The sequence below is a fragment of the Tamandua tetradactyla genome, chromosome 20 (assembly GCF_023851605.1).
Source record: "Tamandua tetradactyla isolate mTamTet1 chromosome 20, mTamTet1.pri, whole genome shotgun sequence".
Taxonomy (NCBI): Eukaryota; Metazoa; Chordata; class Mammalia; order Pilosa; family Myrmecophagidae; genus Tamandua; species Tamandua tetradactyla.
The window spans coordinates 46925902-46942115 of NC_135346.1; positions in this window are offsets into that span (position 1 = coordinate 46925902).

A 16214-nucleotide genomic window follows, 5' to 3' on the forward strand; every position below is an offset into this window, starting at 1 on the left:
TTTTAGCAAGACCAGTTGTCAACATGAACATTTCCCATAATTTATACCAACCAACCATGTTCGTATTCCATTTGCTGATAGTATTTGCAAATCCCCGGCCCCTGCCTATTTTTCCCTGCCACAATGCTGCTGCCTGAAAGCCAGAACTACTCACTTTTTAGCCAGACACTAATGATTCGCTGTTGCAAACTCAAGACCATCTCATGAACTGTTTTCTAGATGTTGGACTTCTAGATGTTCATGCCCAATTGAAGATTCCAATAAAAGTAAAGAATCAGTTAAGACATTTCTTTCAATTTTAGCTTATGTGAGTGATATATCTTTTTGAAATCCAATCGTCAGTATGCTACCTAAAATTTAAATCAATTTCAGGTGAAAATTGGTTAATTTCAACCTTGAAAAAAATATAGAATCTTCCGACATATGAAGTTCTTCATCGGTAACTGCAATTCATTTACTAAGAGACTTTGAAATATACCAGAAAACAGGCTGGCTGGCAGGTTGGTTTGTGCTGCAAGATATTCTGACAACCTGTCAAAGTCCCACTTTTCTCACATTCTACCAAGTTCTCTTTTCTAAAGAAAGCATGAAATGTCAAAATGACAGGTGCCGACGCACAGCAGCATCCAGCTCTGGGCCTATTACCTTAGGAAGGAAAGAATTGAAAAGTTGTGCAAGTGACATATGCTGAAGAGTGATATAATTTGCCAGGTAAGGGAGTGGCTTGATGGCTCTTGTGTTAACCCTTTGGAACAGATTAACTTGAACTCCATCATTTGGAAAGACGTTCTAGAGATAGCTAGAAAAGGGAAAAAATATATGTCTTTTGAACAATAACGTCAAGAAGTGGTCGGACACACTTTCATTATTGTTGACAACTTTCACCAATTTATTGAAGGCAATCAACATTGCACAGTTAAAATGAGTTGGTGGTGTTATTTTTTATTTTTAAATGGCGGAATAGGACAATATAACCAGAAGAAAGATGAAAACAGAAAACAATTGCAATCATATACGTATGAGATCTATTGATTAATATGCATGGATGTGTGTGTGATATCTAATGAGATAGTAAGGTATCACCCAATTAATTTATATTAATTGGGGGAAATTCAGTCTAACTCAGTGGAGTTATGACTAAGTTAGGAAAGTCAGTTAAACAAATACCATTTCATTACTTTCAAGTTCAGATCTTGTGAATAGACAAGTCTAACTTGTAACTCTCAGCCATTTCTTTATACTGTTCTATGAAAACCTCTAAATGAGCAATTTCTCTTAAGTGATAAATAGTTCTTAATTGTTGCCACTCTATGTGGTAAACATAAGTTCCATTTGAGGACAACAAAAATAGATAAATAATACTATTGTGATAATACTGTTTGGCCAGGAGAGGAATATCCAGGGAATCTAGCAAAATTTGAAAACTTTTTTCAATTTCCAGCTGGAATTCTTTACTAAGTCAAGGGTCAAGGATGAGACTAAGAAGGGATTCTTTAGGAAGATGTGTGTGTGTGTGTGTGTGTGTGTGTGTGTGTGTGTGTGTGTGTGTGTGTGTGTGTATATATATATTTAGAGAGAGAGAGAGAGAGCAAAAAGGAGCAGGAAGTGGGGGGAGACAGAAGTTCTTGTGAAACAGCAAGAAATAGCATCAGGCAGTGGTTGCAAGTTTAGATTCTGCAATTGTATTGCTTTATAACCTTGTGAGTTTGGCCATTACTCAGTCCATCTGGTTGTAAATCAGAAATAAAGATAATATCTGCTTCATAGTGTCCTTGTGGGATATTAAAAATGATTATATGTGTTAAATAGTAGTTAGTATTGTTCCTTGGTTATACCTTTGAAAAATTAGTTATAAAGGACTTCTCTTCCTGTATCTTTGTAAAGAGATAAAAGTGGGATGGCACATTAAATTAGAACAATAAATAAGGAAGGAATATTCTTAGTTTAAGAGGAAGTTAGGACTCTGTTATTAAAAGAAGATGGGTCTTTATTTCACCAATCTTTTCACTGTAAAATTTGAAAATCATAGAAGGCCAGCTGTGTGGGACATTGCTAAAGAAATTTGAACAATGAAAACCACTCAAAACTAGTGAGCACTTATCAATTGCCAAGCATTGTGTTAAGAGTTAAATAATTTACATTATGTTACTTATAGCCACCTGGAACCTGTATGGAATAGGTGTCACTTTATTCCTATTTTACAGAAAGAAAGTATAGGTCCCAAAGTCACATAATTAAAAATTGGTGGGTCCCATGTACTATGGACAATCTGACTCTGAGGTGAGTGTCCCTAACCACTTTTCTGTGCTTCTGCTTCCAAATCAGAAGAGATACATAAGAGGATTATGAAGGAATGCTGGATATTTTCAAAGAAGTGTTCCATACTCTTTGGCAATGGCTCGTATCCTTTTTACATTGGGAATTCAGGCAGGGTTCATTTACCCATGTACATATACCAGAGATTCTGGATTTAAGATGCTAACATGAACAGCTGCTCACTGATCTCAAGAGTTTCTGTGGTTGGTTGACTGAAACCTGGACCGAGTGTTGGCATATATTATAATGTAGAGAAAGAATCTAAATGTTTAGAGGCATAGGAATGTTGGGTTATTATGTGCAATTGGCTTAACCACCCATCATTATGTTCCCTGGAAGGGGCCCTAAGAATATTTCTTCACCAAAGCACTGATAATTGCAATAGACATGTTAATGATACGGTTGTAAAAGTCTCTACAAATACTAACTCCTGTTATTTGGGGGAAAAAAACCACACCATCATTTGCTAGCTATTTCTCCTTGGTTGAAGTACAGAACCCCTCTGCTTAAGTTTCCTAAACTGCAAAACGAGAAACATAATATTAAATTTGTTGAGTCATCGATGGACTTGGTGCATAATGATTGTTAATGTTTTAAGCGAGCTGTACATCAGGCACTCTGCTAAGACTTTACATGAATACATTATTTACTCCTCTCAACAATAAGCTGAGCAATATAAGTTGGCTAGCTCCCTTTTACAAGAAAAATAATTGAGAGCCAGAGAGGTTAAGCAGTTTCTCTCAAGTCACACACCTAGGACATTGGAAACCCAGGATTTGAACTCAGGTATTCTAATGCTAGGATTTATAATTTTAAACACTATGCTATACTGCACATACAAGATTCTCCACATATATATATGTATATATATGTATGTAATAGTAATAATAAAAATTGATCTATTAAAATAAATTATTAATTTTGAAACGTTATTAATTATTATCATCATGACCAGCATCAACATCGTCATGATGATATAATTGTTTATCCTTACTTCACAGTCATAATACTTCTATTAAAGTAAATTGCCTCACATTATTGCTTGATAAATAGTTTGGCGACCAGAGGAAATCAAGAATCTGGTATCATGATTTTGTGGCCCTCAGTTTCCTGATCTATAAAAGGAAAATGTACAGTCGCATGCATTTTGGGATCACTTTAAGTTCTATTAAATACATTTTGTAAGCGCCTTCTTTGAAGGCTCTCAGTTCATGGTGCACATGTTTGGGACCACAACTTCATTTAAAAGGATCATTATTGGTGGGAATAGCAAAACCTGTCACTAAATGTTCATTACATTAATGCTAGTTTTATGCAAGAATTTCATCAATGGACTCTGAGAGCCTCATTGGAATCCCAGTGTATGTTATTTATGAATTTTCTTGATTAAAAATGAATTCTCCTAAAGAGTTTCCTTCTTCCCAAAGCTAAACTACCCCAGGTTACTTTTTGTTTCTATTAAGATTTCATATGTCTATCAGAATTATGTGCATAAACATGTAGAATATTGCTGACTGAAAAAGTAAGGAGTTCGCGATTTCCTTTTGTTGTCGGAGAAGTTGTAGGTTTACAGAAAAATTGATCAGAAAAATAGAGTAGCCATATTCCTCCCTTTACACACACACACACACACACACACAGTTTTCTCTGTTATTTATACCTTGCATTCAAGTGCTATCTTTGTTACAATTGATGAAACAATATTATTATAATCATACCACTAACTATAGTACATAGTTCATATTAAGAATCATTCTTTGTGTTGTACAGCCCTACATATTTTTTGAATTTTATTTGAGTAACATATTAAAACCTAAAATTTCCCCTCTAAAAAAACATTTAAATATATAATGCAGTGGTGTTAATTGCACTCACAGTGGCATCCTGCCACGACCACTATCTGTTACCAAAACTTTTATACCAACCTAACAGAAATTCCTTACCAATTAAGCATTAACTCTCATAATCTGTTTTTCAGCTCTATGACTTTGTTGTGGATTTTGGGGGGGATTTTCTACGTATAGGATCATGACATCTATAAATGCAGAAAGTTTTACTTCTTTTCCAATTTGGAGGACTTTTGTTTCTTTTCCTTGCCTAGCTGATCAGGCTAAAACTTCCAGTATACTGGTGAATGCTAATGGAAGCGTTACCTCCATACTGGCCCTTCCTTGGTCTCCTCTGTTCTAGTTCCTGTTTGCTTATTATAATTGTTACAAATGAGTGAAGTCATACATTATTTGCCATTTTGTGTCTGGCTTATTTCACTCAAAATGATTTCTTCAGGGTTCATCCACATCATTACATGTATCAGAACTTCATTCCTTTTCACAGATGAAGAATACTCCATTGTATGCATATACCACATTTTGCTTATCCGTTCATCTGTCGTTGGACCCTTGGGTTGCTTCCATCTTTTGGCAGTTGTGGATAATGCCGCTATGAACATCGGTGTGCGTACAACCATTCTTGCTTTGAATTATTTTGGAGGTATGCCTAGATGTGGATTGATTAGGTCAAATGGTAATTCTGTACTTAACTTTCTGAGGAGCTGCCAGATTCTATTCCACAGCAGCTGCCCCAGTTTACATCCCCACCAACAATGAACAAGTGTTCCTATTTCTCAATATTCTCTGCAACAACTACTATTTTCTTTCTTTTTTTTAAATAGTAGTCATTTTCGTGTTTGTGAAATGGTGTTTCATTGAAGTTTTGATGTGCATTTCTCTACCAGCTAATGCTGTTGAGCATCTTTTCACATGTTTTTTTTTTGGGGGGGGGACACTTGTAAAATTTCTCTGGAGAAGTATCTATTCAATTCTTTTGCCTGTTGTTAATTGGTTTGTCTTTTTGTTGTTGAGTTATAGTATTTCTTTATATATTCTGGATATTAAACCCTTATAGAATATTTGGTTTCCAAACATTGTCTGCCACTGTGTAGGTTTTCTTTACAGTTTCAGGATGGAGTCTTTTGAGGTAAAAAGTTTTTAATTCTGAGGAAGTCCCAATTATCTATTGTTTCTTTTATTGCTTATGTTTTGGTATAAAGTCTAAATAACCATTGCCTAACACAAGTTCCTAAAGATATGCCCTATGTTTTCTTCTAGGAATTTTATAGTTTGGGATCTTATGTTTAAGCTTTTGATCCATTTTGAGCTAATTTATGAGGTAGGGGTGCACATTCAATTTTTTTTTTCATATGGATATCCAGTTTTCCCAGAATCATTTGTTGAAGAAGCTATTCTTTCCTAATTGAGTGTACGTGGCACCCTTGTCAAAAATCAATTGGACATAATGAAGGTTTCTTCTGAACTCTGATTCAATTCTATTGGTCTATATGTCTGTCCTTGTGCCAGTACCATAGTGTTTAGATTATGTAGCTTTGTAAGAAGTTTTTAATAAGGAAGTGATACTCCTTCAATTTCCTTCTTTATCAATATGGATTTGGCAATTCATGGCCCTTTACCCTTCTATGTAAATTTCAAGATTGTCTTTTCCATTTCCACAAATAAGGCTGTTGGAATTTTCCTTTAAAGTGTGTTGAATCTATAAATTGCTTTGGATAGAATTGACATTTTAACAATTTTTCATCTTCCAATCCATGAATACAGAATGCCTTTCCAATTATTTAGGTCTTCTTTGATTTCTTTTAACAATGGTTGGTGATTTTCTGTGTATGAATCCTTTCCATCCTTGGTTAAATTTATTCCTAGATATTTGGTTGCTATTGTAAGTGGAATTTTTTCCCCTGATTTTCTCTTCAGATTGTTCATTACTAGTTAATAGAAACATGACTGATTTTTCATGTTGGTCTTGAACCAAACCACTGAACTGAATTTTTCTTTCAGCTCCATGGCTTTGTTGTGGATTTTGGGGGGATTTTCTATGTATAGGATCATGACATCTATAAATGCAGAAAGTTTTACTTCTTTTCCAATTTGGAGGACTTTTGTTTCTTTTCTTTGCCCAGTTGATCAGGCTAAAACTTCCAGTATACTGGCAAATAACAGTGGTGACCGCGGGCACTCTTATCTTACTCCCGAACTTACAGGAAAATCTATCCATCTTTCACCATTGAGTATGATATTAGCTGTGGGTTTTTCATAAGTGTCTTTTATTATATTTCTGAATATTTGTCTAAGGAGTATCAGATGTTGTCTAATCCTTTTTCTGCTTTCAATTGAGATGCTCCTGTGTTATTATTCCTTTGCTCTATTAAAGTGGTACATTACAGAAATTAATTTCTCTATGTTGAAAAACCCTTGCACAACTGGGAAAAATCACACTTAATCTTGGAGTATAATTTTTTTCAAATGCTTTTGGATTCAATTTCCTAGTATTTTATTAAGGAGTTTTACATCTATATTCTCATGGGATATTGATCTGTAATTTTCTTTCCTTCTGGTATTTTTATCAGGCTTTAAGTTCTGACTACCCCTCCTCTTCCATTTTTTTGGAAGATTTTGAGCAGAACTTGAGTTAGTTCTTCATGGAATGTGTGCTAAAGTTCGCCCGTGAAGCCATCTGGTCCTGGGCTTTTCCTGCTGAGAGGTTTTTGATTACTAATTTAATATCTTTACTTGTTATTGGTCTGCTGAGATCTTCTCTTTCTTCTTGAGTCAATGCAAATAGTTTGTACATTTCTAGGAATGTGTCCATTTCATCTAATTTGTTGGCATACAATTGTTCATTCACTTCTCATAGTCCTTTTTAGTTCTGTAGGTTCTGTAGAAACGCCCTCCATTCATTTCTGGTTTTAGATATCTGTCTCTCTCTCTCTCTCTCTCTCTCTCTCTCTCTCTCTCTCTCTCTCTCTCTCTCTCTCTCTCTCTCTCTCTCTCTCTCTCTCTCTCTCTCTCTCTCTCTCTCTCTCTCTCTCTCTCTCTCTCTCTCTCTCTCTGTCTCTCTCTCTCTCTCTCTCTCTCTCTCTCTCTCTCTCTCTCTCTCTCTCTCTCTCTCTCTCTCTCTCTCTCTCTCTCTCTCTCTCTCTCTCTCTCTCTCTCTCTCTCTCTCTCTCTCTCTCTCTCTCTCTCTCTCTCTCTCTCTCTCTCTCTCTCTCTCTTCTTTGTCATTCTAGCTAAAGGTTTATCTTTCAAAGAACCAACCTTTGATTTCATTTACTCTCTCCATTGTTTTGTTTTGTTGTTTAATTCCCTGTTCCATTTTCCTCCACTCTAATATTTGCTGTTTCCTTCCTTCTGCTTTCTTTGGTTTAATTTGCTCTTTTCCAGATAATCCAGTTGTCTCTGAGCTTTTTATTCATTTCTAATGTAAGTATTCAGAGCAAAAATGTCCCTCTCAGCACTGACTCTGCCACCCCCTATACATTTTTTTTTTTTTTTTTAACATGGGCAGGCACCAGGAATTGAACCTAACATGGCAGGCAAGAACTTTGCCTGCTGAGCCACCATGGCCAGCCCACCCCATACATTTTTATATACTGTACATTAATTTCCATTTGTGTAAGGTATTTCCTCACTTTCTCTGTGCTTTCTTCTTTGCCCATTGGTTGTTTAGGAGTGCATTGTTTAATTTCTACATATTTGTGAATTTTCCAATTCTTATGCTGTTATTGATTTCTAGCATCATTCAGTTGTAATTAAAGAAGATACATTTTAGGATTTCAGTATTTTTTTAATTTGCTGAAACCTGTTTGGTGGTCTAACATATGGTTTCTCCTGGAGAATGATCCATGTGTACTAAAGAAGAATGTGTATTCTGCAGCTGTTGGATGAAGTGTTGTATATATGTCTGTTAGGTCTAGCTTGTTTAGGCTATCGTTCAAGTCTTCTATTTCCTTGTTGATCTTCTGTCTGTGTATTATAGTCTCTTACTACTAATGTAGAACCATCTATTTCTCTCTTCAAACCTGTCAATATTTTCTTCATATATTTCGGGGCTCTGCCATTATATATTTATAATTATGTCTCCTTGTTGATTTGACCCCATTATTACTATATAGTGACCTTCTTTGTCCCATGTAACAGTTTTTGGCTTAAAGACTCTTTTAGCTGGTATTAGTGTAAGAGGTACCTCAGCTCTCTTTTCATTACAATTTTAATTTCCCACCTGTTAAAATAAAGACCATACAATGGGTTGGTTTAATAACTGAATCTAATGGCTCATGGTTTCAGAGTCTAGAAGGCTTGCTTTCACATGGGTTCAGTATCTTCTGGTTTGTCAGCTGTCTTGGGTTTCCTCGCTTTTCTGTCTTGTGGAATGCACATGACATGGTGATGTCATTCCCTCAGCTTCTTTTTTTTTTTTAATTTGGAAATATCTTAAACTCTTCCTTATTTTTGTAAGCCTGTCTTGTTTATAAAAGTCTTGTTTGGCAATTATTTTCTTTCAGCACTTTAAATATTTCATCCCACTGCCTTCTTGTCTCCATGGTTTCTGATGAGAAATAGTAACTTTATCTTATTGGGACTCCCTTGCACATAACACATTGCTTTTCTCTTGCAGCTTTCAGAACTCTCTTCTGGGCCTTGCTATTTGATGATTTCACTGCTATGTGCTTGTATATGGCTCTCTTCAAATTTATCCTGTTTGGGGGTCATTGAGTTCTTGAATGTACATTTTCATGACTTTTGTTAAACTTGGGAAGTTTTCTGCCATTATTTCTTTGAATATCCCTTCTGCCACTTTCTCTATTTCTTTTCCTCCTGGGACTCCATTAATGCATATATTTGTACACTTAATGATATCCCACAGGTCTCTTAGGATCTGCTCAGTTTTTTCACTCTTTTTTTCTTTCTGCTCCCCAGCTTGAATTATTCCAATTGTCTTGTCTTCAAGTTCCCTGATTCTTTCTTCTGCCAACTACAATCTGCTGTTGAAACCCTCTAGGGAATTTTCATTTCACTTGGGGTGAACCAAGCATTTTTGTTTGTTTTCTTCTTAAAATTTCTGTCTTTTATTGAGATTTCCATATTGTTCCTTTGCTGCTGCATTATTATTTTTTTAAATACCTTCAGTTCTTTCTTTCTCTATGTTTTGCTTTATCTCCTTGAACATATTGAGGATCATTTTTAAAAATTCTTTGTCCAAGTCTGGTCCTCTTTATTTATGGATTTTTATTTTGTTCCTTTGGTATAGCACTAAATGCACCAAGGAAAGGATACTTGTTTAAAATATCAAAACTAAAACAAGAAGGCAGGGCATTGCCTTGTTCAACCTCAATTGTAAATGTATAGTTTAAACATCTCAAAACGTTTGATGCTTTGTGAAGCATGTCTGCAAATGATAAAAGCACCACAAATATTAATCTAGGGTTTAATCTGATTAATCTGGGATAAATCAGACTTATCTGAGAAAATGATACTAGGAATATTAGAAGAATTACAGAAAATTTTCTTCTTTCCATTTTACTTTTTTAGCATAAAGTTCAGATAAAAGAAACAAAATAATTTCCCATCAAAAAAATGAATCCACTATATGCCATTATTTGTTTTTCCTTCTGGGGCAATCATTGCATATGTTTCAATTGAATATGTTTCATTTCAAACATATCCACCATTGAAGTGGAGTTGGTAGAAGTGCTTGCCCACTCTAAAATAAAATCAGTCGTCATTATTTATAAATTTGCATTTGTAAATTTGCTTACATACTAAAATGTATTTTTAACCCCCTTTCTTTTCTGACACAAGGGTTAAGGGATATAATAACTTGTGTTTGAAATGATAGTCTTTGCCTGCCCCATTTACAGTGGCTTCTAAGGAAATCTTTCTGAAAGACAATTGCTGCTATTTAAATGGCCACTGTACTGTGACTTCCCCAACACAATGGATTAGTACAAGGGATTTTCATTTGACTTGGCTTTGGCCAGTCAATGCAAAGGCTGGCCAAAGACCTGCATGATACAAAAGAAAAAGCTAGCTCAAAACTCAAATAGATATTATTTTTGGAGTACTTACCAGATGAAAATGTAGTAAAATTACTCAAAAAACACCTTGTTTAGGGCAATGAAAACAACTTAACATTGCAGCCAAAACTGTGAAAATAATGATGGCAGAGGAGGTAAGGGAACTGTTTTAGTTTGCTACAGCTGCTGAAATGCAATACCACAAATAGGTTGTCATTTGCAACAGAAATTTGTTAACTCGCAATTTATAGTTCCAAGGCCATGAAAACTCAGAGCATCTATAGGACAATACCTGGACTCTGAAGATAGTCTACTGGCATCTGGGACACCTCTGTTAAGTAGGGAGGCACAAGGATGGTGTCTGCTGGTTCTCGCCTGGTTTCATCCCAGCTTCTGGCTTCTGTGGCTTCTTCTCTGTTTTTTAGTGAGTCATCTCTTACTTTCTCCATGGCTTTTCTCTGTAGACTTCTCTTTGTTTCTCTTAGCTTTCCTGTATGGGCTTTCTATCAGTTTCTCTGGAGCTTTATCTGTGAGTTTCTTCTCCTCTAAAGAATTCCAATAAGACAATTAAGACCCACCTTCAGTGGGGTGGGTCACATCTCAATCAAGATGATCTAATCAAAAAGTGCCCCCCATCCCCCCCACACACACAATAGGTCTGTACCACAGGAATGAATTAAAAGAACATGTCATCTTCTAGGGTACTTAACAGCGTCAAATTACCACAGTAATCAATAGGTATAGAGAGGCAAACAGAAAAGTTGTACAGAGGACGGGAGATATGCTTTGACTCCAAGCCTGCTCTCAAGGTCCTTGACAAGTGTCTGGTTCCACATTTAGGATATATCCATCTTATAATAAACACATTTTTCCTGAAGCAACTTGAGTGACTCTGTGCCTAAATGCCAACAAAACCCCAATTACACTAGACCTTCTAAGCAAATGTGAATCTATCCATAAAAATCATGATCCTTTCCATTTGAAGATTTTTTCTGAACATTCTGCTGTTTACATGATGGCAAAATGTGATGCATTATCCTAAGTCCCTTCAGCCCTCATCATATGTATTAACCTGTCACCTGGACGACCTGTTCTCTTTTCCTTTATTTTTCTTTTTTGAATGAACTATTCCTTTTTCACCTTTGCATCTTTAGGTTTTTTTCGTTATCCAGCATATCTTCTTTTTCAGAGTGATTCACTCCATCTCATAGATCTATATTTTTGTTTTCTGTATTCTCTGTTTGCTGTTTGTTTCTTTCCCTAATGGAGTACATATGTTAAAATAAATAAATAAATAGATAAACAAATAAATAAAAACCCTAGACTGTGATTCAGGGAACACAGATTCTAATTCCTCTTATGGGTCCTTGGGAAAGTCATTTCACTGGCTGGGTGTTGATTTTCTCATCTACAAAATTGTAATGAGGTTTCTGATTCATAATTTGTTGAGGTTTCACTGGATTTGAATGAATGAACTTTCTTAGCACAATATCTAGAGGCTGCCAGCTGTCTAATAGCATGTGAGGAATTTAAATGTTGGAGATTTTGTTCAATCTTTGCGATATACCCTCAGGGATACTTATACTCTCTATTCCTCCCTTTTTTTTGGTTGAGCCATCAACAAATATTTATTCAGCACCAACAATTCACTATCATACTAATTTTAATGTTAAATTCTTCTATTATGTCCTTGTCCCTTGGAAAATTTTTAGTTACTAGATGACAGTTAAATTACAGGAGACACTACATGATAGAAACCTCATTTTCAAATCCTCCCCAAACCTGTAGAGGTGAGGTCTCCTCACTTCTAGTTTATAAACAAGGAAACGGAGGCAATGAGTGTTTAAGTAATTGATAACACTATTAGTTAAATGGAAGAATCAGAATTCAATTCTGGTGTATCTGACTCATGAGCCTGAACTTCTAAGCATCTATCTATCTTCTTGCTTCTCCATATTTTATTCAACCCCTACTGTCCATTCTGAACCCACTTTCCAAAATATGTCCTTTTTCTAATGACTACAATCCTATGTTTTATGCAGTTTGATGTAAATAGACTGTGTAAAATGCAAGGCCAGGGGCCATGTTTTAAATGTCTATATACATTTATATATATATGTCTATATACAGATATACCAATATTAATGTATCTGACCTGTGCCTGACATTATTAATCAATAGACCTTTCTGGAGTGTATTATTTCTACATGAGTAATAGGGGATAAGGTGTTAATATGCATCGAGTACAACTGTGGAAAATGTTAAAACTGAGCTTTAGAGGCCCCTGTCAGCTGCTTGTGTTGTTGGAGTATTAGGAGTGGGAGGGGATGATCTTTCTTTACTCTCTGGCTACAGTTGCTATCATGGCCTCTCTGTTTCACAAAACTCCCCTGTTCCTTTTCAGCCAGATGCAAAGATACAAAATTCTGGATGGTTCAAGTCTTCTTTGGTGTTACCTTTGCAATTTGTGTCTATGTCTCTGATATGTTCTGAGGCCTCAAGTGGCTTACAAGTGTATATTGGTGTGGAATTTTTTTTTTTTTCACATGGGCAGGCACCAGAAATTGAACCCGGGTCCTCTGGCATGGCAGGCAAGCATTCTTGCCTGCTGAACCACTGTGGCCCGCCCCGGTGTGGAATTCTTACAGCAGAATAAGAAATAAGTGAAACTGAACCAACAAACAGTATCCAAAAACAGGCAAAATGTAGACAGTTGTGGTATATAGAAGTTCAATCTGGTGGGTAGAAACTGGCATTGAGGTTTTCTGGTGGTTATCTCATTTGTAAATAAAAATGTAAACTATCTGGTCTTCTACCAGTAATGGAAAAGAACCTTACCTGTGAGGATTGGGAGCTGGTATAAGAAATTGTGGTCTCCAGCTACTACAGAGGTTCAGGGAAGGACATAATTTTGGAAAGGGACTCAGAGAAAAGGTAGACTAGTCAGGAGTTAATGGGTCATGGAATGTGCAAAAAGAAATTCTGGAGTCTAACATAATATAGGACCCAGTTCACATACTGGGAACTTAGAATGGAGTAGATAATATGTGAGAAGAGGCCATGTGTGAAGAGGAAAAGTGCAAAGAGGAGTCATTCAAGCTTCCTGGGGAGTGTCCTCTCAATGGACCCCAGGTCTAGGGGACATGGCAATTCCAAGTTCCTTAAAATGGTATAATTGCACACTACTGATACAATTTCTGCCTCCAAGAAGGCGGAATAACTACTTCAGATAGGCACATCAGTGACTTAGTTCAGAGAATATGAGGTAGGCAGAGGTGGGAGAAAGTAGCAGTATAGCAGCCATAAAGAGGCACAAGTTGAGCTCCTCAGAGCAGATGCAGTCTCTTAATGTAACTTTGATTCAGAGAAGAAGGAAAGTTGGCTTTCTCTGCAGATATTTTTCAGTTTTTTTTTTCCATATAGCAGCCTAATAAAAACTGAGAGTAATTTTTTATTAAGTATTTCACACTACAAGATGCAGATTGTGAAGCAGCATTTCTATATATTCTGTGTTCAGAACTGAAAAATAGAAAAAAAAAAAAAAAAGGAGGGAGGAATGATTTCTTTGTCCAGAAGACAAGGTAGATAGATAGATATGCTGATAGATTATTTAAAATACCTATCAAAATATTTTAATGGAATCGTAATAAATACTAAATAAATTAGAATGCCATGGTTTTATTATTATAGACTTATAACAGCATTGTAACTTAAGGTTAGATAATTCTGACTTGATTTCCCCAGGCTGTAAGATTCTCCTCACCACTCTATGTACAAGCTTGATAGGCCCATGCATTGTTACTAGATTTCCCCAGTATCTCCAACTTCTACACTGTCTCTTTTTCTCTGTTTCCTCTCCATTCAATATAAATATTAGCTCATAGCTTTAGTTTAATAGTCACTTAAACCAGGTTGTACCAAGTCTTTTACTTTCATTTGATACTTCTGTATCTCATTTGATACTATGGCTACTTGATCCCATGCAAAAGAAACAGCTTTAACCAATGCTTAATGTCATGGTCTGCTTTCACATGGACCGTGGAATGATATGTAAATTACAAGGGGTAAAAATGACCTGTTTCCTAAACTATCTGTGGCTCTTCAGGAAAGCATAATCCTCAGAAACACACCTTACAGCCACATTCTATCATTATATGAAGATTATTTATTTCTGAGGCATGGGAGGGACAGGAGGTGACATTCTGCTATCTTTTAGCATCCAATCCAAAAGAGGCTCTTTTTGCTAGCAGTGGGCTGTGGGTTAGTGAGCAAATATCTTGTACAGGTGACTGTGCATTTTTTAAAGAAAAAGTCATATAAAAAATTGTCTCAGGAAATCTCAGTACTCAAATCAAATATAATGTTCTCCAACCTCTCAGATTCTTTTATCCCGTATTGCAATTATTGTTGTTTCTTTCCCCAACACATTTTGAACTTCTTAAGATAGAGTTGTCTATCTGCATTATTTACCCCCTCTCCTCCCCCATTCCCTCCCTTTCTTCCTTTGTTTTCTTCTCCTTCTTTAACACCTAAAGTAGCACCCAAGGCAAATATAGTGGAATGAATGAGTTGTGTGTGGACCTGAAGGACTGATATAATTCCTGTGTGGTTTGCTGCTGCTCTCTCAAGGAGAAACTGAGATATTTCTTTATGTTGCCTCTACTGCTTTCAAGTCCTGTCACCTAAACCTCTGACTTCATCTCTTCTTTATTATCATTCCATCCTGCCTCCTTATTTCTCTATTCAATCTGTCAATTATATCTAGATTCCAAAGGGCAGGCAGACTTTACTCCATGGAGATTCAACATCTCTCCATATCTTTTTGCCTCAGTTCTGCATTTGAAACTCAAAAGGCAAAAACTGAACCCCTCTGTTCCTTAGGTTCATAGCCCAGTAATGGGTGCCATGTGACTAGCTTCTCAGAAAGGAATGGGTAACAAGGAAAGAGGGTGGGGTAGGGGATAAGAAAATATATAAAAACACTATACTACTACTGAATGAATGGAAATTTTCCATGATTTTAGAAATAAGAACATATAGTGCATCATTGAGTAGTTCATGCAAGGTCTTTTTAAAAAGTCCCTTCGAGAATATGACAAAATAAGTGACCAAAACCTCACTGTCAATGTTCTAGCTAAGGCGGCCAGATTTATTGTAGAGTTTGGTAATGTAAAAAAGGAAAAAAAAAAAACTAAAACTACAACCATCTAGTGACAGTGTCTGGATTTCCAGCCCTTCATTTTCTCATCTCTTAGTGCTTTCAAGTGGGGTTATCTTCAGGGCAGGGTTTCCTTCAGTGGTGGAATTTCCCTCTGGTAACAGAGTATGAATACAGACATACTATGGGAAAGATCAAGCACCTTTCACCTCCAAAATATGTTAGTTCCAGTCCAAGAGGACTGGAGTGTCTGTGATAGGGAAAATCATTAAAAAGCACAGAAAAGTTAGAGGTGAATTCGGGGAGGACTCACAGTAAGTCAAAACACTTTTTTTTCTTTTAATAAAGCCCATTTCCTCCTGAAGGATTCCAAAGACTCAGGCAAACCACATGTCCTTAGCAAGAGTGAAATATTAGTAACTGAAATAGTTCGCCCTACCACATCACTGAAGGAGGAAATGTAGGCCACGGACGCAGGGGTGGCCCCTACTCCTCTTTAGTGCTCTGAGTCTTTAATGTTCACATAGAATTTGCTTTTTAAGCCATTATCTAAAAGGCACACACATTCTAAATTGTGCAACACTCAATTTATCTACCTTGGACCGATGAATGGTTGACTGATCCCTGCTGAGATCTGAGTGTCTGTGTCCAGGGATTCTAAATGTTTGAATTGGCTGCTGAGCCCACTAAGCCATCTCTCCACGTGCCCTCCGACCCCACCCCAGCCTCCTGCATAGGAGTTTAATGTCACCAATTATTTCCCCCTCACCCATTTAATTTTCTAGAAATTAAGCAGCAGTCAATAGAGAAATGAAATAAGCTACCTCCTTAGAATTTTCTATAGATCAGAAGGCTATTAAATTTATGTGCCATTTG